Source organism: Rhipicephalus microplus, chromosome 7 (genome assembly GCF_043290135.1).
Source record: "Rhipicephalus microplus isolate Deutch F79 chromosome 7, USDA_Rmic, whole genome shotgun sequence".
In the NCBI taxonomy this organism is placed as follows: Eukaryota; Metazoa; Arthropoda; class Arachnida; order Ixodida; family Ixodidae; genus Rhipicephalus; species Rhipicephalus microplus.
Window position 1 is genome coordinate 110,340,638 of NC_134706.1, and position 25,020 is coordinate 110,365,657.

The window sequence follows — 25,020 nt, forward strand, 5'->3', positions numbered from 1 at the left end:
CGGAACCTGCTCAGAGGAACCAAGCCCCTCCCATAGCTTTCGACGTCAATCCCAGACTTCCGAACGATAAGCAAGAACAGCTCAAGGCCCTGCTCCTGCAATACGAAGATTGCTCTTCTTCGTCATCAAAAATTCGGCAGACCCCAATCACGAAACATCGCATCACAACCGAAGAAAATGCCAGACCACTCCGTCAGGGTCTGTACAGGGTTTCGACACGAGAACGTGAGGCCATGAAGAGACAAGTTAATGAAATGCCGCGGGATGACATTATCCAGCCATTCAAGAGTCTGTGGGCATTACCCGTGGTGTTAGCGAAGAAAAAGAATGGGACCCTACTTTTCTGCGTCGATAATCGCCGCCTGAACAAAATGACAAGAAAGGACGTGTATCCTCTCCCATGAATAGACGGCGCACTTGATCGGCTCCATAACGCCAAGTACTTTTCGTCAATGGACCTCAAGACTGGCTATTGGCAAATCGAAGTCGACGAAAGAGACCGAGAGAAGACGGCGTTTATAACACCGGACGGCCTCTTCGAGTTTAAGGTGATGCCCTTTGGTCTTTGCTCAGCGCCTGCAACTTTTCAACGCGTTATGGATACAGTACTGGCAGGATTGAAGTGGCAGACTTGCCTTGTGTACTTGGACGACGTCGTCGTGTTTTCCTCGAGTTTCGACGAGCATCTTCGGCGCCTTGAAGCTGTACTTCAAGCCATCAAGACGTCCGGACTCACACTGAAGCCAGAAAAGTGCAGATTTGCATATGAGGAGCTCTTGTTTCTGGAGCACGTTATCAGCAAGTCTGGAGTTCGCCCCGATCCACGGAAAACAGCCGCTATCGCCGACTTCCCGCCTCCCACTGACAAGAAAGCCGTGCGCCGATTTCTGGGCCTGTGTGCCTATTATAGGCGGTTCGTGAAAAACTTCGCCCGCATCGCCGATCCTCTCACTAACCTTACCAAGGCCGACGTGGAGTTTAAGTGGGAAACGCCGCAGGAACACGCTTTCCAGGAGCTTAAACATCGCCTCCAGACGCCTCCGTTACTTGCCCATTTCGACGAATTCGCCGAGACAGAAATACATACTGACGCAAGCAGCGTAGGTCTTGGCGCCGTTCTTGTGCAGAGGGCCGACGGACTTGAAAGGGTTATTAGTTACGCCAGCCGATCGCTATCCAAAGCAGAAGCAAATTATTCCACAACAGAAAAGGAGTGCCTCGCCATGATCTGGGCTACGTCGAAATTTCGTCCCTACCTCTACGGCAGGCCCTTCAAAGTTGTGAGCGACCACCACCCCTTGTGTTGGCTAGCCACCTTGAAGGACCCTTCAGGTCGCCTCGCACGATGGAGCCTGAGACTTCAAGAATATGACATTACTGTCATTTACAAGTCCGGCAAAAAAACACTCCGACGCTGACTGTCTCTCTCGTGCGCCTGTCGACCAACCGCTACCCGACGACTCGGATGACGACTACTTCTTGAGAACGATAACTACCGACGACTTCGTTGAACGACAGCGGGCCGACCCGGAACTTAAGGCCCTAATAGAATACCTCGAAGGCAGGACCACCGAAGTCCCGAAGATATTCAAGCGCGCACTTGCGTCGTTCTTTCTACGAAACGGTCTTCTACAAAAGAAAAACTTTTCACCGCTTCGAGCTAAGTACCTCCTTGTGGTGCCTTCAGCTCTGCGACCAGAACTCCTGCACGCCCTGCACGACGATCCGACGGCAGGGCACCTCGGTGTTTCCCGCACGCTCGCGAGGATACAAGAAAGGTACTACTGGCCACGTCTTACCACCGACGTCACTCGTTATGTGAGGACATGCCGGGACTGTCAGCGACGCAAGACACCGCCGACAAGGCCAGCGGGACTTCTGCAGCCAATTGATCCACCTTGCCGACCTTTCCAGCAGATTGGTATGGACCTACTGGGGCCGTTCCCGACGTCGGCTTTCGGAAACAAGTGGATCGTGGTAGCTACCGACTACCTCACCCGCTACGCCGAGACAAAAGCCCTGCCAAAAGGCAGTGCATCCGAGGTAGCTAAGTTCTTCGTCGAAAATATCGTCCTACGTCACGGCGCCCCGGAGGTCCTTATCACCGACAGAGAAACGGCATTCACTGCCGACTTAACTCAAGCGATCTTGGCATACAGCCAAACAAACCACCGCCGGACGACAGCGTACCACCCACAGACCAACGGCCTCACCGAGCGGCTTAACAAGACGATCGCCGACATGCTGTCAATGTACGTCGATATCGAACACAAGACGTGGGACACCATTCTTCCGTATGTGACTTTCGCATACAACACGGCGGTGCAGGAGACGACGCAGATATCTCCATACAAACTGGTCTACGGAAGGAGCCCGGCAACGACGCTCGATGCCATGTTACCCAACGTCACCGACGAAGAAAACCTCGATGTGAGCGAGTACCTTCAACGCGCCGAAGAAGCCCGACAACTTGCGCGTCTTCGTATCAAGAATCAACAGACGACCGACAGCCACCGTTACAACCTTCGACGACGCTTCGTGGAATACCAGCCTGGTGAACGTGTTTGGGTGTGGACGCCGATACGCCGACGTGGACTAAGTGAAAAGCTTCTGCGACGCTACTTCGGACCGTACAAGGTGGTTCGACGTCACGGCCCACTTGATTACGAGGTTGTCCCCGACGGCATCACGAACTCTCAACGACGCCGATCGCGACCTGAAGTCGTCCATGTCGCGCGCCTCAAGCCGTTTCATGCACGTTAACAAACTGAAACAGTGTTTTTTTTGTATTATTGTTGTATTGTAATTTATTCATTGTACTTTCTTGCATTATTACTGTACCTTCATCTTTAGTTAAAGCATCGGGACGATGCCTTTTTTCAGAGGGGGGCAATGCCACGTTCCATTTCACAAGTTTTTGTTATCGTTACGAGACACCACACGATTCTCAGCGCAAACCGCGCATGCAGGTTTCTAGAAGGTTCCGGACTGTATTAGATCATTTCGATAAGATCACGCCCACTGTGCGAACGGTACAGATTGTTCTGGAACCTACGCCACCGCCAGCGATAACGCTAGAACATTCGACGGCAAGGGTATAAATGCCGACGCGCTTCGCCGCTTGTCAGTTGTTGAGTTGTTGATCGAAGGCCGACGCTGCGTTCGCCGCTATCAGTTCGAGACTGCTATCTGTGCAAGACTGCTGCTGTAATTAGGCTTTCCCTTTACCGGGCACAGGTTCGCCCAAATAAACAGTTAAATCCCTACACGAAGTTTTCCGTCTTTGGCCACGTCACGATTCCGTGACAATATATATATATATATATATATATATATGGCACAACGGGAGCGTTGTCAGCAAGGATAAATATATTTATTTCCCAACAGTTTCGGGAGGGGTCCTCCCTTCATCAAGGGTTGAGTTATACTGACATGAATTTCCAGACTTCGTTGCTGCCGTGTCCCTCTCACCTTGACACATGTTTGCGAGAGTGAGAGGGAACTGAAAAAAAGGGGGGAAAGAAAAAAAAGAAAAAGAAAGAAAAGAAAAAAAGTAAAAAAGAGGAAGAACCACTGTCAACACTGAGAACGAAACCAACTGTCCGTGTACGTCCACATACGTTTCTAATCACGTGCTGTTCAGTTCTCGACGTGTGTTGGGCCACCCAAGATTGTCGCCGCGGTGCCGGGAGGGTCCGTGACGGCGTGCGTAAAGAAAGGGTTTCCCCGTAATGGGTCGGTCGGCATGCGGCGTGCGTAAAGGAAGGGTCTCTCGTTAATGGGTCGGCCGGCTCTTTTTACCTTTAATCTTCGTCCTTTTCCCTTCAATGGTCATCAAGTGGTAGGCGAACTAAAACACTTTGTATGTGCATGTGGAAAAAGGAAGAAAAGAAAAAATGAATGAAGAAAAAACGAAAACAAGAATGGACAGTGTACACGTACGAGTCAGTCAGAAAAAAGCATGGTCTCCAGCTATCAATCTTTGTCACCAATTTCCTCCTGGCTTACTTCTCGGAGGCAGTTGAGTTTACTGGGGTCCTCGTTGATGCTGGCTACTAATGTTCGAAATTTTAAAATACAATATGCCTCACGCTGTTGGCGCTCGCGTTTGTTTGAGAAACCGAACTGTAAAAGAGTTACAATGATATTTTCCAAACTGTGGTTTGGCAGGCGCAGATGTCTAAATAAAGGTAGCTTCGGCAGTGAAGTGGCGTGGTACCGGTGATTATTGAACCGCAGCCGAAATGGCGTGTCTGTTTGGCCGATATATTCTTGTCCGCAAATGTTGCAATGTAGCATGTATATTACGCTACTGGAGTCACAATTAAGTCTTTCAAATATGCAGACTTTAAAATCCGAGAAGTTCGCTTTGGGTTCACGTGTTGTGACCATCTGTGGGCATACCTTGCATCGAGCTTTTCCGCAGGGATGGCACCCTGAATGAAATTTGGGGGTGGTTGTTTTTGCTCTGACAAGAATGTCCTTCAGATTTTTATCCCGGCGGTACACCACGTGAGGTGGCTTCTCGAAGATAGAAGTTAGTCGTTTGCTTTGCCTGATTATGTTGAAAGGGCGGGACAGTATGTTGTTGATTCGTGGCGCTGACGAGAAGTAAGTTAGTACAAGGTTCGTTTGGGAAGTCGTTTTAGATACTCTGTTTGGTCCTTAATAATATCAGTCCTGTTCAGGTTGCGAGCGCGTAGTATGGCATCGTCAATAATGGCTTCGGGATAATTAGGTTTCAATAAAGAATGCTTTAGGTGTTCCGCATGTCTGTCAAATTCCCGCATATCGGTGCATATTCTTCGGTACCGGTAGGCCTGAGAATATTGAATACCCGTTTTGCAATGCTTTGGGTGGCTACTGTTAAAATGTAGGTACATTTGACGGTCTGTAGGCTTTTTGTAAAGGTTTGTTGACAAGCGGTCATTTCGACCGTGACAGTGACGTCCAAAAAGTTAATGCTAGTTTTGGAAATTTTGTGCGTGAATTTTATTGACGGGTGGCACTTGTTAAAATCCTCTATGAAGCGGAAAAGACTTCCCTCATCATGGTTTCATATCATAAAAATATCGTCTAAGTATCTTCTGTAGTAGAAAGGTTTCAAGGTGCATCCCTCAATGAATGTGATTTCAAGTGAAGCCATAAAGGTGCTCGCGAAGTTTGAGGCCATTTTTGTGCCCATTGCATTGCAATATGTTGTTGATTCGTGGCGCTGGTGAGGAGTAAGTTAGTACAATCTTCGTTTGGGAAGTCGTTTTAGATACTCTGTTTGGTCCCTTAATAATATCATTCCCGTTCACGTTGCGAGCACGTAGTATGGCATCGTCAATAATGTCTTCCGGATAATTTTGCTTCAATAAAGACTGCTTTAGGTGTTCCGCGTGTCTGTCAAATTCCCGCATATCGGTGCATATTCTTCGGTACCGGTAGGCCTGAGAATATGGAATACCCGTTTTGCAATGCTTTGGGTGGCTGCTGTTGAAATGTAGGTACATTTGACGGTCTGTAGGCTTTTTGTAAAGGTTTGTTGACAAGCGGTCATTTTCGACCGTGACAGTGACGTCCAAAAAGTTAATGCTTGTTTTGGAAATTTTGTGCGTGAATGTTATTGACGGGTGGCACTTGTTAAAATCCTCTATGAAGCGGAAAATACTTCCCTCATCATGGTTCCATATCATAAAAATATCGTCTAAGTATCTTCTGTAGTAGAAAGGTTTCAAGGTGCGTTCCTCAATGAATGGGATTTCAAGTGAAGCCATAAAGGTGCTCGCGAAGTTTGGGGTCATTTTCGTGCCCATTGCAGTGCCACTGACCTGCCATTGAACTCAAAATGGTTATAATTTAGTACAAGTTCAAGAAGTGTAAACAGTACCTCGCCACTTACACTAGTTGATGAGTCAGATTTTACATATTCAGAAACCATAGCCGCTATTCCGTCATGGTGGGGTATGTTGGTGTACAGTGAGCAGACGTCCATGGTCACCAGAAAACTGCCGCCTGAGATGTCGAGACTTGAAGTTTCGCAGAGAAAGTGGTTTGTGTCCTTTAGGTAATAGAGAAAATTTGGGGAGATGTTTTTATCAAGGAATTGTCGAATTCTGATGTATTTTCTGTTGATGTGTTGTTACTGGATACTATCGGACGTCCCGGATTACCTACCTTGTGTATTTTGGGGAGCAAATAGAATCGACCGGGAACAGAATGGGCCGGTAACATCGCTTTTAACATTTTGCCGGTAATTTTCTCGTCTTGGCGGAGATTGTTTGGTGTTACTTTTATCTCCTTTTCAAATTGGGGAGTCGGGTCAGTTGGAAGTTGGATGCGGCGAAGACCAAGGCGGCGGCTTCCAAATGACACGGGGAAACAAAAGGTACGGGCAGTTTTAAACACGCATAGTCTCACTCATTTCTATCGATTAGGAAAATCATTGAAAAGCGGGTGCAATACGAAGGCAGTTTTAAACACGCATAGTCTCACTCATTTCTATCGATTAGGAAAATCATTGAAAAGCGGGTGCAATACGAAAAACACGCGGAACAACTAGTCAAATATCTATCTCACGAAATTCCACCTAAGGGACTCCGCCTAACCTGCAACCCTCAATGTCTACACTAATGAAGCAGAAAGGGGGAAGTGGGAAAAAATATTACTAGAAGCTTCCTTGCAACTGACTGGGTCATTGCCGACCATAGTGAGCGTAAGGCCGCCAAATACAGTGTCAGTGAGGCCACGCAGAAATTGGTATCTAATCTCGGAGAGCATGAGGCAAGAGAACTGGAAAGATATGAACTAAAAAAGAGAGGCAATATTTCAGTAGTAAAAGATAGAAAATTCAAGCGGGACTGCAGTAGCTCCACTGCTCTGCAACAGGAAAATAGGAATGAGGCCGTACAAGCACGCCAGGGACCACCCGTACCACAACCTTACTTTGAGGAGAAAAATGGGAACTCGAAACTACAGTGCAATTCTAATCAAAACATCCTTACTCTCGAATATGACGCTGACACTCCCGTGCCACGTGATAGCCAAGAGCAGCCAAAAACTTGTCCTCAATCTGTCAATCTGTGTCCTCAATCTGTCAAACACAACACTCACACCCGCTCAGCTTCAACTTTTGTCGAGAGGCTTAACCTTTTGTCCATCATCCGGTAGATTCAATGAATTTGAACTGTACCAAGACCTCAATAACTTTGCGCGTAATCTCCACCTCCGTGAATACTTTCATGATCGCAAGGACTGTACGGACGAGAATAGAGTGATTGGTGGTGACAAATTATGGTGTCCGGGTGAGCAGAGGGACAAACACCTCGATATGTATATATCAGCAGTTCAAAAAGATATCATCAGAGCGTATGAAAAAAATCGGCCATTTCGAGACAACATATCAAAATCAGAACGAAGGGCACTCGATGAACTACGAAAAAACACTGAAATTACTATCAAATCGGCTGATAAAGGGGGCTGCATAGTAATTCTAAACCCGTCGGACTACTTAAAGGAAGGGGAACGACAGCTATCAGACACAAAATTCTACAAAGTACTTCCAACTGAGCCGATTCCCCAATTTGAAAAGAAGATAAAAGTAACACTAAGCAATCTCCGCCGGGACGAGAAAATTACCGGCAAAATGTTAAAAGCAATGTTACCGGCCCATTCTGTTCCCGGTCAATTCTGTTTGCTCCCCAAAATACACAAGGCAGGTAATCCGGGACGTCCGATAGTATCCAGTAACAGCACATGAACAGAAAATATATCAGAATTCATCAATTCCTTAATAAAAACATCCCCCCAAATTTTCGCTATTACCTAAAGGACACTAACCACTTCATCTGCGAAACTTCAAGTCTCGACATCCCAGGCGACAGTTTTCTGGTGACCATGGACGCCTGCTCACTGTACACCAATATACCCCACCATGACAGAATAGCGGCTATGGTTTCTGAATATGTAGAGTCTGACTAATCAACTAGTGTAAGTGGCGAGGTACTGTTTACACTTGTACTAAATTATAAGCATTTCGAGTTCAATGGCAAGCATTTCCTTCAGGTCAGTGGCACTGAAATGGGCACGAAAATGACCCCAAACTTCGCGAGCACCTTTATGGCTTCACTTGAAATCCCATTCATTGAGGAACGCTCCTTGAAACCTTTCTACTACAGAAGATACTTAGACGATATCTTTATGATATGGAACCATTTTGAGGGAAGTCTTTTCCGCTTCATAGAGGATTTTAACAAGTGCCACCCGTCAATAAAATTCACGCACAAAATTTCCAAAACTAGCATTAACTTTTTGGACGTCACTGTCACGGTCGAAAATGACCGCTTGTCAACAAACCTTTACAAAAAGCCTACAGACCGTCAAATGTACCTACATTTCAACAGCAGCCACCCAAAGCATTGCAAAAGGGGTATTCCATATTCTCAGGCCTACCGGTACCGAAGAATATGCACCGATATGCGGGAATTTTACAGACACGCGGAACACCTAAAGCATTTTTTATTGAAACCAAATTCTCCGGAAGACAATATTGACGATGCCATACTACGTGCTCGCAACGTGAACAGGACTGATATTTTCAAGGGACCAAACAGAGTATCTAAAACGACTTACCAAACGAACCTTGTACTAACTTACTCCTCATCAGCGCCACGAATCAACAACATACTGTCCCGCCATTTCAACATAATCAGGCAAAGCAAACGACTAACTTCTATCTTCGCGAAGCCACCTGACATGGTATACCGCGGGGATAACAATCTGAAGGACATTGTTGTCAGAGCAAAAACAACCACCCCCGAATTTCAATCAGGGTGCCATCTCTGCGGAAAGGCTCGATGCAAGGAATGCCCACAGATGGTCACAACACGTGAATCCAAAGCGAACTTCTCGGATTTCAAAGTCTGCATAACTTAAAGCCTTAATTGTGACTCCAGTAACGTAATATACCTGCTACATTGCAACATCTGCGGACAAGAATATATCGGCCAAACAGACACGCCATTTCGGCTGCGGTTCAATAATCACCGGTGCCACGCCACTCCACTGCCGAAGCTACCTTTATCTAGACATCTGCGCCTGCCAAACCACAGTTTTGAAAATATCAGTGTAACTCTTTTGCAGTCCGGTTTCTTAAACAGACACGAGCGCGAACAGCGTGAGGCATATTTTATTTTCAAATTTCGAACATTAGTAGACGGCATCAACGAGGACCCCGGTAAACTCAACTGCCTCCGAGAAGTAAGCCAGGATGAAATTTGTGACAAAGATTGATAGCTGGAGACCATGCATTTTTCTGACTGACTCGTACGTGTACACTGTCCATTCTTGTTTTCGTTTTTTCTTCATTCATTTTTTTCTTTTCATCCTTTTTTCACATGCACATACAAAGTGTTTTCGTTCGCCTACCACTTGATGACCATTGAAGGGAAAAGGACGAAGATTAAAGGTAAAAAGAGCCGACCGACCCATTAACGGGAGACCCTTCCTTTACGCACGCCGCATGCCGACCGACCCATTACGGGGAAACCCTTTCTTTACGCACGCCGTCACGGACCCTCCCGGCACCGCGGCGACAATCTTGGGTGGCCCGACACACGTCGAGAACTGAACAGCACGTGATAAGAAACGTCTGTGGACGTACACGGACAGTTGGTTTCGTTCTCAGTGTTGACAGTGGTTCTTCCTCTTTTTTACTTTCTTTCTTTTCTTTCTTTTTCCTTTTTTCTTTCCCCCTTTTTTTTTCAGTTCCCTCTCATTCTCGCAAACATGTGTCAAGGCGAGAGCGACGCGGCAGCAACGAAGTTTGGAAATTCATGTCAGTATAACTCATCCCCTGATGAAGGGAGGTCCCCTCCCGAAGCTGTTGAGAAATAAATATATTTATCCTTGTTGACAACGCTCCCGTTGTGCCATATCTCATACCTTCACAAAGACTAACTGGCCCATTGAAATATTACTCCCACTATATATATATATATATATATATATATATATATATATATATATATATATATATATATATATATATATAAGGTATGGGATAACTCATCTTCTGATGAAGGAAGGACCCCTCCCGAAACTGTTGGGAAATAAATATGTTTATCCTTGTTGACAACGCTCCCGTTGTGCCGTATCCCATACCTTCACAAAGACTAACTGGCCCATTGAATTATTACTCCCACTATATATATATATATATATATATATATATATATATATATATATATATATATATATATTCAAATAGAGGTGTTGTACGTCGAAAAAGGTTCAGACGCAGCTTGGCAAAATATGCTTTTTCAGGCAGGTCTGGCTAATGGCGAGCGGCGTGCGCGAGCTACTACTGCAGCCACCGATCATCGTCGTCTTCTTCATTGCCAGCAGAGCGTCCGTTATTTAAATTCATTAATTCATTACAATTACTCCCCGCGAAACAAGGAGCCATCCTGGCGACCTATGGACAAGTAAACACGGGAGGGTCGTAGCAGGGCTTAAGTCTCGAGACGTGGACAATTTCCTGGCCACGACGACGTTGGTCAGAAGATGGTTCCAGTGGCTCAATGAGGTAATTCACTGGTGACGTTTTTGTAACACACGATATGGGCCGTGATACTTGGGGACCAACTTGGTAGAAAGGCCAGGTGTAGCAGAAGGAACATGCAGCCAGACGAGTGAACCTGGATCGTAGGTAGTAGTGTTACTTGATACGTCATGGTGGTGCTTTTGGCGTCCTTGGTCTTGGGTTGTGAATGATCTGGCCAGTTGGCGGCATTCTTCAGCGTATGTAGCGGCTTGAGACAAAGTCGTGGACTCTGAGGAGTCAGGTTTGTACGAAAGAATGGTGTCCATAGTGCAAGAAGGTTCGCGTCCGTAAAGGAGGAAAAAAGGAGAGAACCCAGTAGTGCTTTGAATGGCGGTATTATAGGCGAACGTGATAAACGGGAGCACTCGGTCCCAATTGGAGTGGTCTGACGAGATATACATAGACAGCATGTCACCAAGGGTGCGGTTGAAGCGCTCTGTCATTCCATTGGTCTGGGGATGATAGGCGCTTGTAGTGCGGTGAACGACGTGGCACTCACGCAGCAATGATGTGATGACGTCTGACAAGAATACGCGACCACGATCGCTCAGTAACTCCCGAGGTGCTCCATGACGTAATACGATGTTGTGAAGTACGAAAGTCGCAACGTCTTTTGCTGTAGACGAGGGAAGGGATGAAGTTTCGGCATACCGCGTGAGATGGTCGACGGCAACTATGATCCAGCGGTTACCGTCAGCAGTGTTGGGAAGGGGACCATAGATATCAATGCCGACGCGGTCGAATGGTCGGGATGGGCATGGTAAGGGTAACAAGGTACCGCTGGCGTGATAAGGGGGAGTTTTTCGTCTCTGGCATGTCGAGCAGGCCCGAACGTATTGTCGTATAAATCGGTACATGCCCCGCCAGTAATATCGGAGACGTATGCGAGAATAAGTCTTCAGGAAACCTGCGTGTCCACATTGGGGGTCGTCATGAAACGTGGAACAAATTTCGGATCGCAGATGACGTGGAATCACGAGTAGCCACTGACGTCCACCGGGTGCGTAGTTGCGTCGGTACAGCACGTCGTCGCGAGTGGCGAAGTGCTCGACTTGCCGACGCAACGAGCGAGAAGGGGGGGAAGCCGTCCGCCCAGCCAGGATGTCTAGAATCGAAGCAACCCACGGATCCTTGCGTTGCTCTGATGGCATGTCGGCGATGGTGACGGCAGTGGCATCACAGGTTAGCCTTTCACAGCAGTCTGGGTCAGGGGGTAGGGGTGAACGGGATAGGGCGTCTGCGTCCGAATGTTTCCGGCCGGAGCGATAGACCACGCGAATATTATATTCTTGGAGGCGTAATGCCCATCGGGCGAGGCGACCGCTTGGATCCTTCAGTGACGACAACCAGCAGAGGGCGTGGTGGTCAGTCACGACGTCAAAAGGGCGTCCGTACAAGTAAGGTCGAAATTTCTCTATCGCCCAAATAATGGCCAGACATTCCTTTTCAGTGACGGAATAGTTGATTTCGGCTTTGCTAAGAGTTCGGCTTGCGTAGGCAACGACGTACTCTTGGAAGCCGTCTTTCTTCTGTGCAAGAATAGCGCCTAGCCCGACACCACTAGCGTCGGTATGGATCTCTGTGGCTGCCGATGGGTCGTAGTGTCGCAGAATAGGCGGCGACGTGAGGAGGCGGCGCAGTTCATTGAAAGAATCGTCACAGGTGGCAGACCAGGCTGAAAGGTCTCTGGAGCCGGCGAGGAGCTTGGTCAAAGGAGCGATGATCGTCGCGAAATTGCGAACGAAGCGCCGGAAGTAAGAGCACAGGCCTATGAAGCTTCAGAGCTCTTTCATGGTGGTCGGTTTGGGAAACGCTGAAACGGCTGTAAGTTTGGCAGGGTCAGGATGAATGCCATCTTTTGAAACCACGTGGCCAAGGATTGTAAGCTTTCGAGCGGCGAAATGGCACTTCTTCAGATTCAGTTGCAGCCCCGCGGCAGAAATACACGCGAGTACTTTCTCGAGGCGGGTTAAATGGGTTGCGAAATCAGTTGAAAAGACGACAATGTCATCTAAATAACACAGGCAAACGTTCCATTTGAGGCCTCGAAGGATAGAGTCCATCATTCGCTCGAAAGTAGCCGGCGCGTTGCAGAGGCCGAAGGGCATGACTGTGAATTCGTAAAGCCCGTCGGGCGTGATGAAAGCTGTTTTCTCGCGATCGGCCTCTGCCATGGGTACCTGCCAGTATCCAGAGCGCAGATCTAAAGAAGAGAAAAATTCGGCTCCCTGTAGGCAGTCCAAGGCATCGTCAATGCGTGGCAGCGGATAGACATCTTTGCGCGTGATTCGGTTGAGACGTCGGTAGTCCACGCAAAACCTGATGGATCCGTCCTTCTTCTTCACCAACACAACTGGAGAGGCCCAGGGACTGCTTGACGGTTCGATTATGCCACGTGTCAGCATGTCGTCAACCTGTTCATTAATGGCACAGCGTTCGGTAGTTGACACACGATATGGACGCTGCCGTAATGGCGTCTCTTGACCGGTATCTATACGATGAACAACAGATGACGCTCGACCTAAGGAAGGCTGATTGTGGTCAAACGAGGCCCGAAAACGCTGTAGGAGCTTGATCAGCTGTTCCTGCTGCCCAGGCGTGAGGTTGCAATCAATGGACTTGCGGAATACATCCATAGGTTCATTAGCGTTAGCTGCGGGTGTAATGGCACAAGTCGGTAAGAATGGCTTGTCTGGATAGATCGGGTCTTCGAAAATACAATTTAAGGTCTCAAGGCTCCCCAGACACTCGCCGCGTAGCAGGATGTATGGGCAAGCAGAAACGTTGCACGCATAAAGTACCGCCGAACCATTGGAAAAGTTGATGACGGCAAACGGGAGGACGATGGTTCGGTGTTGCACACTAGCTATAGTTGGTTGGAACAGGAGCGTCGAGTTAGTGGCAGCAGGGGAAAACACAGGCACTAGGACGGCGGACAACGGCGCGATGTGGACGTCAGCTGCGGCAAACACTTTTGAGGGACTGTGGTGGTCGATATCAAGGCACGGATTCGTCAACGTGAGTTCAGCACGAGCGCAGTCGACGAGGGCCTGATGGGTAGAAAGGAAATCCCATCCTAGTATGACGTCGTAAGATGAACGTGGGAGAACAACAAAGTTGACAGCGTACCAAACATCTTGAATAAGAACGCGTGCTGTGCACTGAGCTGTCGGCGCGATGAAATGGGAGGTGGCTGTACGCAGAGCAAGATTCGTAAGCGGCGTTGTAACTTTTCTCAAATCGCGACACAGTTTTTCACTAATTACAGAAACGACGGCGCCTGTGTCGACAAGTGCACGTACAGCAACACCTTCTACTAGCACATCAATTTCGTTGGGCGGACAAAGAGGAGGTCTTGGAAAGTTCGACGACGACGCAGTTCTTGCCTCCGGAACTGCGGCTGTCAGTTTTCCTCTCGAGCGGGGCTCGTGCGCCGAAGCATCGGGGAGACAGATCGGCGACGGGATGGTAATGACCGGCGAGAATCGACAGGGCGTCGTGGGGACAATGAGTCGGTGATATGAGAAGATGGTCGCTGGGGATTTTGGGCAGCTTGGTAATTTGCAGAATTCCCATGATCTGGAGGCTGGAAGTTGCGACGGCGACAGTAGCGTGCTATATGTCCCACGAAACCACATGCGAAACAGATGGGTCGATTATCCAAGGTGCGCCATGGGTTAACGACAGAAGGTGCAGGTGGCGAAACGGGATGGGGTGCCGTGTATGTAGGCAGCGTCGTAGGGTGGGAGGACCCGGTGCCCCGGTATGCGCCAGAGACAGGTGGGGCTGGGGGTCTAGCAACGACGGCAGCGTAGGTCAACGGCGTAGGGACGGGTGGCGATGGAGGCAGTGCCTGCGTGACCTGTGTCTCAATGACCTGGCGTAAACGTGGGTCTAACGAGGTCACTGGCGCGGATGCTTCAGCCACAAGAGAAAGCTGACGCGCAACTTCTTCACGAATGAATTGTTTTATGTGGGGCAGTAAGACGGTGTGATCAGCAGCGACGTCGTGTACGAGGGCGGAAACTTCAGCCGTATCTTCAGCGGCCCTGCGCGTCGAGACACGCTGCTTACGCAACTCGTCGTACTCTTGACAGAGCTGGACAACATCGGTGACGGTCTGTGGGTTCCTAGCGACGAGCATCTGGAAGGTGTCGTCGTCAACTCCTTTCATGATGTGCTTGATTTTGTCGCGTTCGGTTAGAGATTCATCGACGCGCTTGCAAAGAGATAAGACATCTTCAATGTAACTCGTAAAGGTCTCGTCCCTGCGCTGGACTCGACTACGGAGACGCTGTTCCGCGCGAAGCCGGCGCACGGCGGGACGACCGAAGACCGCGGCGATGGTGGTCTTGAAGGCGGACCAGTTGGTGATTTCGCCTTCGTGGTTCTTGAACCAGAGGCTGGCCACATCATCGAGGTAAAAGCGCACGTTTGTGAGCTGGTCGCAGGCGTTCCACTTGTTGGAAGCACTTACGATTTCGTACTCGACGAGCCAGTCCTCGACGTCTTGTTCGTCGTTGCCGCGAAAAATTGGTGGGTCGCGTTGCCGAGGCACGCCAGTACAGTAGACTGTCGTTGGTAAGGCAGCTTGAGAAGGGCCAGGAGCAGTCATGGTGAATGGTGAGGGTAGCGTCCGATTGCGAAGTTCCAGGTTGATGGGAACCCCGGCTCCTCCACCACTTCAAATAGAGGTGTTGTACGTCGAAAAAGGTTCAGACGCAGCTTGGCAAAATATGCTTTTTCAGGCAGGTCTGGCTAATGGCGAGCGGCGTGCGCGAGCTACTACTGCAGCCACCGATCATCGTCGTCTTCTTCATTGCCAGCAGAGCGTCCGTTATTTAAATTCATTAATTCATTACAATATATATATATATATATATATATATATATATGAATATTTGTGCATGTGTGTTTACTTGTACATACACAAGGAAGGTAACTTCCTCAAAACACGACGCACTACTTCCTGCCTACACTTTTCCCATTTAATAATAGAACTACGCTTATAATACAAAACATCGTTATAAATTTGGTTGCTTGCAATAACATAACGGCAATAGATTATTTGGAAAGCATCACAATTTAAGCTGTCGACGGCCTATATATACAATTGGGACTTTTTCACATGTTTGTGTGTCGTTTTATTAGGTTTAGTATACAATAAGCCTTTCGAAAAGCAATAAATATTACCTTCCCTAAAACCGGCATGACAAAACTGAGTCGTCACTGATTAATGTGATCACAGCGTTGCTTATACTCGGGTTTCTCGTGAAAGAATCGAGCGCATGTAGGCTCATATGAGGAACACTGTCCTCTGGATATCGTAGAGACTGCCGACAAAACAAGCGTATGATTTAATCACTGTTTTGATACTCCTCTCTTTGTAGTTCACCAGTAGCCACTTATATTGTAACGCAGCTCGAAGCACTGGTTGAATAAGGAGCTAGGTGGATACGTGCAAATTCCGATCGACGCGTTTCTTTGGTGTGTGTGTGCGTCTGCAGGTTCTTGAAACGGTGAATGTAACGACGCCATTTCGGCGTGCCTGCATATTCACAGGTGCACCATGGTGAGTAGCAGGTGCGTCCACTGATAAAGGCCCAGCAACGCATTAAACGCGCTAAAAACGACCAATTAAATGCTTTCGCAGGCTCGGGCACGCGCGATCCCATGCAAGACGTTCCTGAGATATTCAGTACCATGGGACAACAGCGCCGCCGCTACTGTCACCCGGCGCAGAATCAGCCGAGATGCGGCGTGGCCGCCTCGTTCACTCCACTGCCGCCTTCTAGTACACTGTACCACAGAACACCTACCAGATTGTACATAGGCCGGCCCCTGCCGCCATCATTAAGCGTTCGGCGGTGACGCAGGCACCACGCTTTCTTGCAACCGCCGGTTCCTGCCGCCGTCCGCAGGCGCACGACGATGACTGAGCCCCCCTCTTCGACCTGGCCGGATCTTGACACCACGATCAGGAAAAACATGGTTATCGGACTTGCCGGGGGACTTCGTAAGGCGATAGAGGCTCTCCCAGTTCGCTATCACTAGCGCGAGTTTTGTGCCGTGCCCTGACTCACCTTCCAGTCCGCAGCTCATCTGTTTGGCCTCTCAAGCGACGCGTCCTGTGGGCACTCTGACTGAGTTTTGAAAGACCTTTTTCTTCTTGCCCGTGTTAAAATGTGCGCATCACTGTACCCCCGATCGGTCTTCTCATCAGTGCTCGCATGACTGCTTGGCGGTCTTCTCGGTCGAGTGCGTGTGGCGTGCGAGTTTTGTCGCACGTGTAGGTGAGACAGATTGAATGAACTTTTTTTTCCTACCCCTCTCTTACCTTTTTTCTTCTCGCTTCAATTCCCATTCCCCCATCCCCTACGCGGTGCTGTGGAGGTATACTTCATAGAGAGAAATAGTTACGGCACCGCGCATATTTTTCTGTTCCTTCTCAAAGTCACTCGTAAAGCGCGAGATACCCGCCGCTTTTGCCACGTGGCTAGTTCAAAAAGGCATGAAGTCTGAATAGTTTCACGCCCTCGCCGCCTCACCACTTCGCGAATCCCGCTTGGCCACTTTGCCACGCCAGATTCGCGGTGTATGAGCCTTGAATGGTCCTGATGGTCGAGTTGCTGTATCACGCTGCGGTCGTCGTCGTTCACGAAGCCGACGAGCCAGAGCTTGGATAGCTGCCTGAATTTGCACAAAGCCCCGCGAACAAGTCCGAGCAGCCACGATAGAATTTCTATGGGTAGGTGACTTCGATGTACCGAAGCTCATTGCGACACAACTTGTGCTTCAGCAGGTTTTAAAACGAAATCAATTATTGATGCTTCAACGACTGCTTCACTAATTCTTTGTTTACGTTCAGTGGGAAGGCACTGGCGAATATGTCTTCGTCCGAGAGGTAGACAACTCCGAGGTGATAGAGGGACACAGGAGACTAGATTGATTGATTGATCCTTATTTTTTGGCTCTTACCCACTAAGGGCAGCCATCACTGCCGTTAGACCAAAAAAAAGGTAAGAAATCGACATTCCTTGAAATTATCGTGTAAAGCATTTCGCAAGCAGTGTCGGCGTCGATTGGTGCTGACGAAAAATCACATGTCTTGACTGTTGGCAGCGCCCATGCAGCTTCAGCTCTTGCTGACCATAACGTGCAGTTGCAGGAATTTCGCTGTTCAGGTTGGTTTGATTAAATATTACTTGACGTTTGATATTCTGTGAAGTCATCGTGATTTTTTAGGTCATCAAAAATGTGAGCTGTAATGATCTCGTCTTATGGCACGTCGTACGTAAGGATAATTGCTTGCGTTACTCCCAATGACGCTAACACCATCATCATAGATAGTCAGTTTTTACGATTGGCGGCGCATCGCAGGCATAAACAAATTCACAGGATATCCACGAAATGAATGATGATGAGTGGGGCGAAGCGTCCATCAATCCATCCGTGTTTCCGTCCGTACGTGCGCACGTTTGTACATCCGTTCGTGCGTCTGTCTGTTTGTCCATCCATCCGTGCGTGCACCCATTCGTGCGTCCATCCATCTGTCCATCCATCCGTCCATCCATCCGTCTGTCTGTCTGTCTGTCTGTCTGTCTGTCTGTCTGTCTGTCTGTCTGTCTGTCTGTCTGTCTGTCTGTCTGTGTATCCGTGCGTTCATCCGCGTGCCTTTCCGCCTATCTAGTGAACAGAAGTGTCTCTATCTCACTTATTTTTATTATATATTCAACAAATACAAGTACCACCATTCAGCGGAGAATGCAAGGACTAAACGAGAGTATTTACCACATTTTTTTGTCAGCGCTTTGTTAACACCAAGAGCGTAATAACAACGCCATGCTACGTTTCTCGTAACATGAGGACATGCGTATATGTGCCCGAGGGCAGGTATGTGCCACTTGTATGCGGGTACGTGCCGCAGGTTACGTACTACAACAACGGGTCGCACAAGCCACGGTATAAGCTGCTTTGCGCCTAAAATGTCAGCAGAAGATATTGTCATGGGGTCGTGTGTTGACAAAGGCCGCCGTCAGCGTATTTCACACGAAACTCTTTTTTGGCCGGAGTTGTGGCCGGTAAACGAGAGATAAAAGTGCAGAAAGAAATGCTCGCTGGACACCGACATTGGAAAATAGTGTCAGCCGTCGATAAGCTGATTACTGTGGTGACACGATATAATTTATACCACACGCATCAAACTTTCCAGCATTATCACTGCTGGTAGCGCAATCTCTGGAATAAGCTTGACTGTTCGCGTCCTGCGTAGAATCTTAATGGTGGGATCTACTACAATCATATGGTGGTTTTGGACGTTAAAACCCACTTGTCAATCAATTAAAGAACTCAAACCTTCTCCAACACTGAGGCGCTGACTGCGGTGAGCATTGCTGACGCACTTCGAAGGTGCAAACCGAATACAGCAATGTTGAAGTAAGGAACGTGCGTGGCAATATGGCGACGCACCTTCTTCTCATCGGCGATTCAGAATGACCGGCATTGCGCGGATCACTTATATGATTTGTTTGGCCGCTTACGTAACCTGCCAACAATGCGAATGGAAGCCACATGGGTTAAGGCTAGTACTTCGAGATTCAATACATACTACCGCTTGAGGGTTGAGGGTTTCTATGGCCTTATCTCTCATTATCGCGGGAACAGATCAACGGGCTCCTGTGATTTTTGCTAGACATTTCTTGATATTTATTGTAAAGCTTTCTACTGGCTTGTAGCTTATCACAAAAAGAAATTAATAGCGTCAAGACTGGCATGCGATCAAAACCTCCCACTCCGGCCACCTTGTCATAACCAACACGAAAAATGTTCGCCAGAAAGTGTTACGTTGAAGTGAAGCATGCATCATCTTTGGAGCGCTGTATTTTACCACGGTCGTGGCCTAGTAAATAGGGAGCCTGTCTCGGCCGCGGGACGTAGGTGGTTCGAATTAAGCCGCCGGACAACTACCGGATAAATGGAAAAGGCGTCCCCCGACCCAGCACTCGGGTGTGCGTGGGGTGTATACCTTGCCTGAGGAGGGGTAATCTGCGCTTCGCCCTGCGTGCCAAATGCGCTCATTCGATCGTTAACCCTGCGGTGTCAAAGCTTGATCGGTTGACTTCGCCTCCCTAAAGCCTAGCCGGTGGTACATGGCGTACTGCATACAGGTGAGTGCAGGCTTATCGAGGGCTGCAGTGCGTATGCCATTCCTACAGATCACACTGCAGCGAACATCTCATTGTTTCAAGGATGGCGTTGCTCAGACCCTACTTTTATAATGTTCTTTTCTCTTTATTTCAAATTGCTCTCGTCGAAAGATTTAGTAATGTCACTAAATCATGTATTTTTCGCACTTCCTCATTTACTTCTGACATCTTTAACCAGGAATAGGAAGGACACCCTGTCATAGAATATGGAAGTTGATCGACTATCTAATTTACAGATTGCCACTTTACAAAACTATTGTCAATCAAAAGAATGTGTACGTGCGAGCAAAATACATGAGGGCGCATAGAATACCAAGGAGTTACTCAGGACATTGCATTTCAAGAATGCATTTGTAAGTTTTGTATGCAGAACATAGGAAAAACGTACACAAGAAAATGACTTTCATGAAACAAGTTCATGCAAATAAACACTTTTTACAGCCCACCTATAGCCTATTTATTTTTTGAATATTGATAATGGCTCCATGCAGAGATGAAGTGTGCATTTATTTGTGGCTAAATTAAATGCGAGTTGTGGAAACCTTTATGGCGGCTGGAACTATGCGGACGCCCTTGGCTGATTTTTGCCGCCGGTGCCGTCATCTCGGTCATGCCCTTGTTATGTATATGTATACGTATATATAAAAATCCCCTTCCCCAAACGAACCAGAAGTGATCTTCATCATCGTTAACATAATCAGCAGTCTGACAACGCCCACTGCAGCGCAAAGCCCTCTCCCATGACTCAGGCCCGTATCAGCCACGCCTTTTATTTTTTATTTCATAAAAATGAAGTTTGCAAGAGACTTCTTGCTTTAACTCAAATCCTAGGCTTGTATGCATATGTATACTCAAGTTATACATTTCTGCAACTTGTTAATTGATCGGGGCATTACATTCAAGTCTGCGTGGTTAGCACTGCGCACGTGAGAAAGCCAGGTCTCCAGTTTTACCTATATTACACTGCAAGCAAACTTTTGTTATATATATATATATATATATATATATATATATATATATATATATATATATATATATATATATATATATATATATATATATATATATATATATATATATATATATATATATATATATATATATACCTTGATAACATATAACGGACATTGAACGGGCGTTTTTTTAAGCCCTACGAGGCTCTATTTGCTACTAGCCCACTCGAGGAGATGTTCAAAAAGTCCTTCTGTAGAATGGCGCGGTTGTCTCATGATACAAAAGCATTGTTAGAAGAGCCTGTATAACGAATACCAGTAGAAAAGGCCATAGATAAGCTCAATCCTGGTAGGTCTCCGGGGCCTGATGACCTGAATGCTGTGTTTTATAAAACATTTAGGAGTGAACTATCCGGACTGCTTACAGATGTCTTTAACGAGTCCTATAAACTAGATAGTCTGCTTCGGTCTTTTAGTGAAGTTCATACTATTTTGACACCAAAGACCGTAGAAAGAGACAAGTTAAAACAAGTTTCGTCATATCGGCCAATATCGTTAACTAATTGCGACTACAAAGTCTTGATGAAAGTACTAGGTCAAAGCACGATGTATCTGGCAGCTGTTGTGGAAAAAACGCTACAGAATTGTCATGTAGTGGAATGAGTCTACTTAGCGCATTTTCTTCCACAGATGTCACGAAGAAAACGAGCCCATTCGGCAATTCGGAGGCGTACTCGGGAGGCCATCAAACTACGTCGAAAAAGGCCCGGATAGTGCAGCCATTGCCGCTAAAAACACACGGGAACTTCCAAACAGCTCAAGAATAGGTAACTATGTCCATCTAGTGGAAAACACATCATGCCTTTCCAGAGGCAATGATCAAACAAACAGCAAACGCTAGATAATGTGTTGCTATTTATGAGGGATTGTGAGACTCTTCATGGCCTCCGAGATAGCGAGCGTGTGGTGTGTATTTTTGAGGCCATGTGACTATTGCTTCCGATGAAAAACTTGTATGTACCATTCACGCTTGCGTGTGTGTTTTTGTGCGTGCGTCTGTGTGCAATATTCGAGACATAGTGAAAAAACGTGTCTGGACTATATCAGGGCGCCTACGCACAGTTCATCATACATGACCATTTGAATTTATCACTGTAATATTTTCATGGGGTTGTTATAAAACTGCTGTTAAATAGATCGAAAACCTGTACAGATACTATAGATGCGTCGCGCTTACGCGCGTCCGTGTTTGAATGGATGTGTGTTGTTACGAAGGCGTGATGCCAACACGGTCTCGAAGGCGCCGCTGCTCCGAAACTCACTGCTACCAAGTTCACTGGCTCTTTGGTAGCATGTGTTTTGCAGCTTGTGAGCTGATAGACGAGCGGACTGATAGACGAGCGGACAAAACGACGGTGAGTTAAAGCAAGATTTATGTACAGGATAGAAATAGAGGTGTTACACATTCGGCACTAAGGCCGACAGCTTAGGGACTCAAAGAGCCGAGATATCTTCTCTCTGACGCATACGCCGGTTTCTCTGTGACGCATAGGCCAGCTGCTGGCGACGCGCCGCTTGGATTTTTTTATAGGAACTGGGTGGACTTTTACGTCACCAACGTCTAATCAGAAGTGCCGCTGGCCGTGATGTCAAATTCTTTCAGTCAGGAACCGCCACTGGGTTGCGTCATTCATGATCCTCGATTCCGGAGCCGCAGCGCTGGGTTGCACCCAAGGACGAGTGATGTTGCCACACATTGCGTAAGACTCACCAGACTGGAAGGCGCCGACTGCATGACGTCGTTGAAATGATGACGTCAGGTGGGCTCGTACTTTGGCCTTTACACAGAATGTCTTTGCAGAGGCAATGACGTTCCTTGCTTACTCCCAGGCGTAACAGCACCCACGCCACCAGACAATGCGCCGGAAAGACAAGCTGCTTCCGCGTGGCTCGTATGTCGGGTGGGCTTGTTCGCCAGGTCTAGGTTTGCCTCCAGGGCCAGGGAGAGGATGTGGCTCCACCCTCAGTTCTGTGAACACATCAGATTCTTGAGTACGGATCCGAGCTCCACTGGCTTATCGCCACAACTTGTCGACTAGCTTCGCTCGTCTCTTCTGACGATTTTTGGTCTCAGCATTTGTCGATGGTTCTGCAACTTGCCAAGAACGGTTCGACAACGGACAACACACGCCATAAGCAAGTGCCCTCGGTTACCCGACAGAACACCAAAGTATAATGAAAGATATACCGAGCTACGTGTCCATTGGAATTTCGTTCCCTCTACATCAAGAGGCACTTGTGGAACACAAGACTCTCAAATGAAAAGTCACATTTTTATGCGTACAACAACGTAATAATATAGAATACAACATAAAGTTGACCCCTTGAGATCCCTCTGGACGAGAGCGCTCAGCTGAAGCCGTGATGAAGACAAAGCTTTGCCCCGACCTGACTCGCCAGAGAAACACCGAAAGGTGGAGAAGGTACTAACTAAAACGCACGGCTCAACGCGTCTGCATTAGCGTTTAGCTTTCCTTTCTTGTAGCGAACGTCTAATTCGTACTGTTGGAGTATCATGCTAGACCTCAGTAACCAGCCACTTTTAGGTGACATGTTATTTAACCCGGTTAAAGACAGTGGTCTGTTTGGACCACAAACCTCGAAACGGAGACATAACAGGCTAGCTTATGAACGGCCCACACGACGCAAGTGCATTCCCTTTTTAGAGGTACTGTAAGCCTCTTCCTTGCAGCTGAGTTTTCGACTTAAATATAAAACTTGCCTTTCATTACTAGCACTGTCTTTATGGCACAAAGTAGCTCCAAAGTCCAGCATTTTATCGATCTCCTTTTTCACGATCTGCTTTTGCGCAGGGGAACATCGATACGGCTTGCTACGGATTGGCTCCTCACAAGTTAGCTCGATACCGTGTTCAATCACCGTCGCGTTTCCAGTACGGTCCGAAAACACGTCTTTAAACTTAAAAACAGTCCTCCTTAAGTCTTCCATCTGGACTTTCTTTACCCTAGATTAAAGGTTCAACTGCTCCAAGATTAGATCAGATCCCCTTTCGACTACATCAATAGAAGTCAAAATTTCTGCTCCCTCTTTCTCTGAAGCATTCAAAAGCAGATTTACGACCGCTTGACGTTGAACGTATGGTTTCATCAAGTTGCTGTGGTAAACTTTGTTCGGCTGCCTTCCTAATTTTACTTCATAGTTGGTATCGAAAAGATTCTACATTACTTTGGCAGTCGCTTTCCAATGAACTTGAAGCTTGTTCCTTTCGGACGGCGCCGCAGCATTATTGGACTACCCACTTCAAATGTGCGTTTTTTCGCCGATTCATCATAGTACTCCTTCGACAACACTGGTGCAGCCTTTATGTGACTTTCCACAGGATCTTTCGTTTTTCGAAGCCTCTGAAGGAGGCCTAGAACATACACAACTACATTAGGAACCTCATCAAATCTCTCCCAGGACTCGCGTAGCATTCGCAATGGTGTTCTCTAACTCCTGCCATACAAAAGCTCTGCAGGGCTAAAACCAGTGCTCTCATGAGAAGCTGATCTCAAAGCGAACTTAGTGGGAGGAATACACGCTTCCCAGTCTCATTTGTGCTCGTAGCAAAGAACTCTCAGTATCCGTTTCAGAACGGAATGCGTATGCTCTACCGGATTAGAATGCGGGTGATGGATCGAGCTGTGCACTACTTTTACTACACATTTATACAAAAAAGTAGAGGTAAGGAAGCTGGTGAAGACACTACCGTTGTCGCAGTGGACTTCAGAAGGACATTCGACGCGTGCATATATAGATAGCAGTGCTCCACGACAATATGGGAGTTGAGCTCCTTGAGTGGTATGGTACCATCGCCATGTCGTCTGCACCGTCATCAGCTCACAATTCAGGCAATGATTCATCGAGCAGCAGAAGCAGTGACGACGTCGTGTATGCTTCGCATTTTGATTTTGACCCCATCGCTACTTGCTCGAGCGACGAAGAAAGAGTAAAGACGGGGCGAACAGATGCCCACGCCATTGCTAACGACAAATGCACTTCTTTCCTTTGTCGCTTTCCAAAAGCACCCCAACGCTTAGCTTGCAGGACGCAATGGTGGAAAAACACGGTCGGCACAGTGTCAAGCCGCATCCTCGGCTTTTTCACTGGTACTCCGAGCTCTCCGAGAAGACGCTGGTCATTATTGTAGCTGTCTGCCGTGAAGTTTGTCGCGCGCAAAACACGTGCGTCCTTCCTGCGCACGTTTATGTCC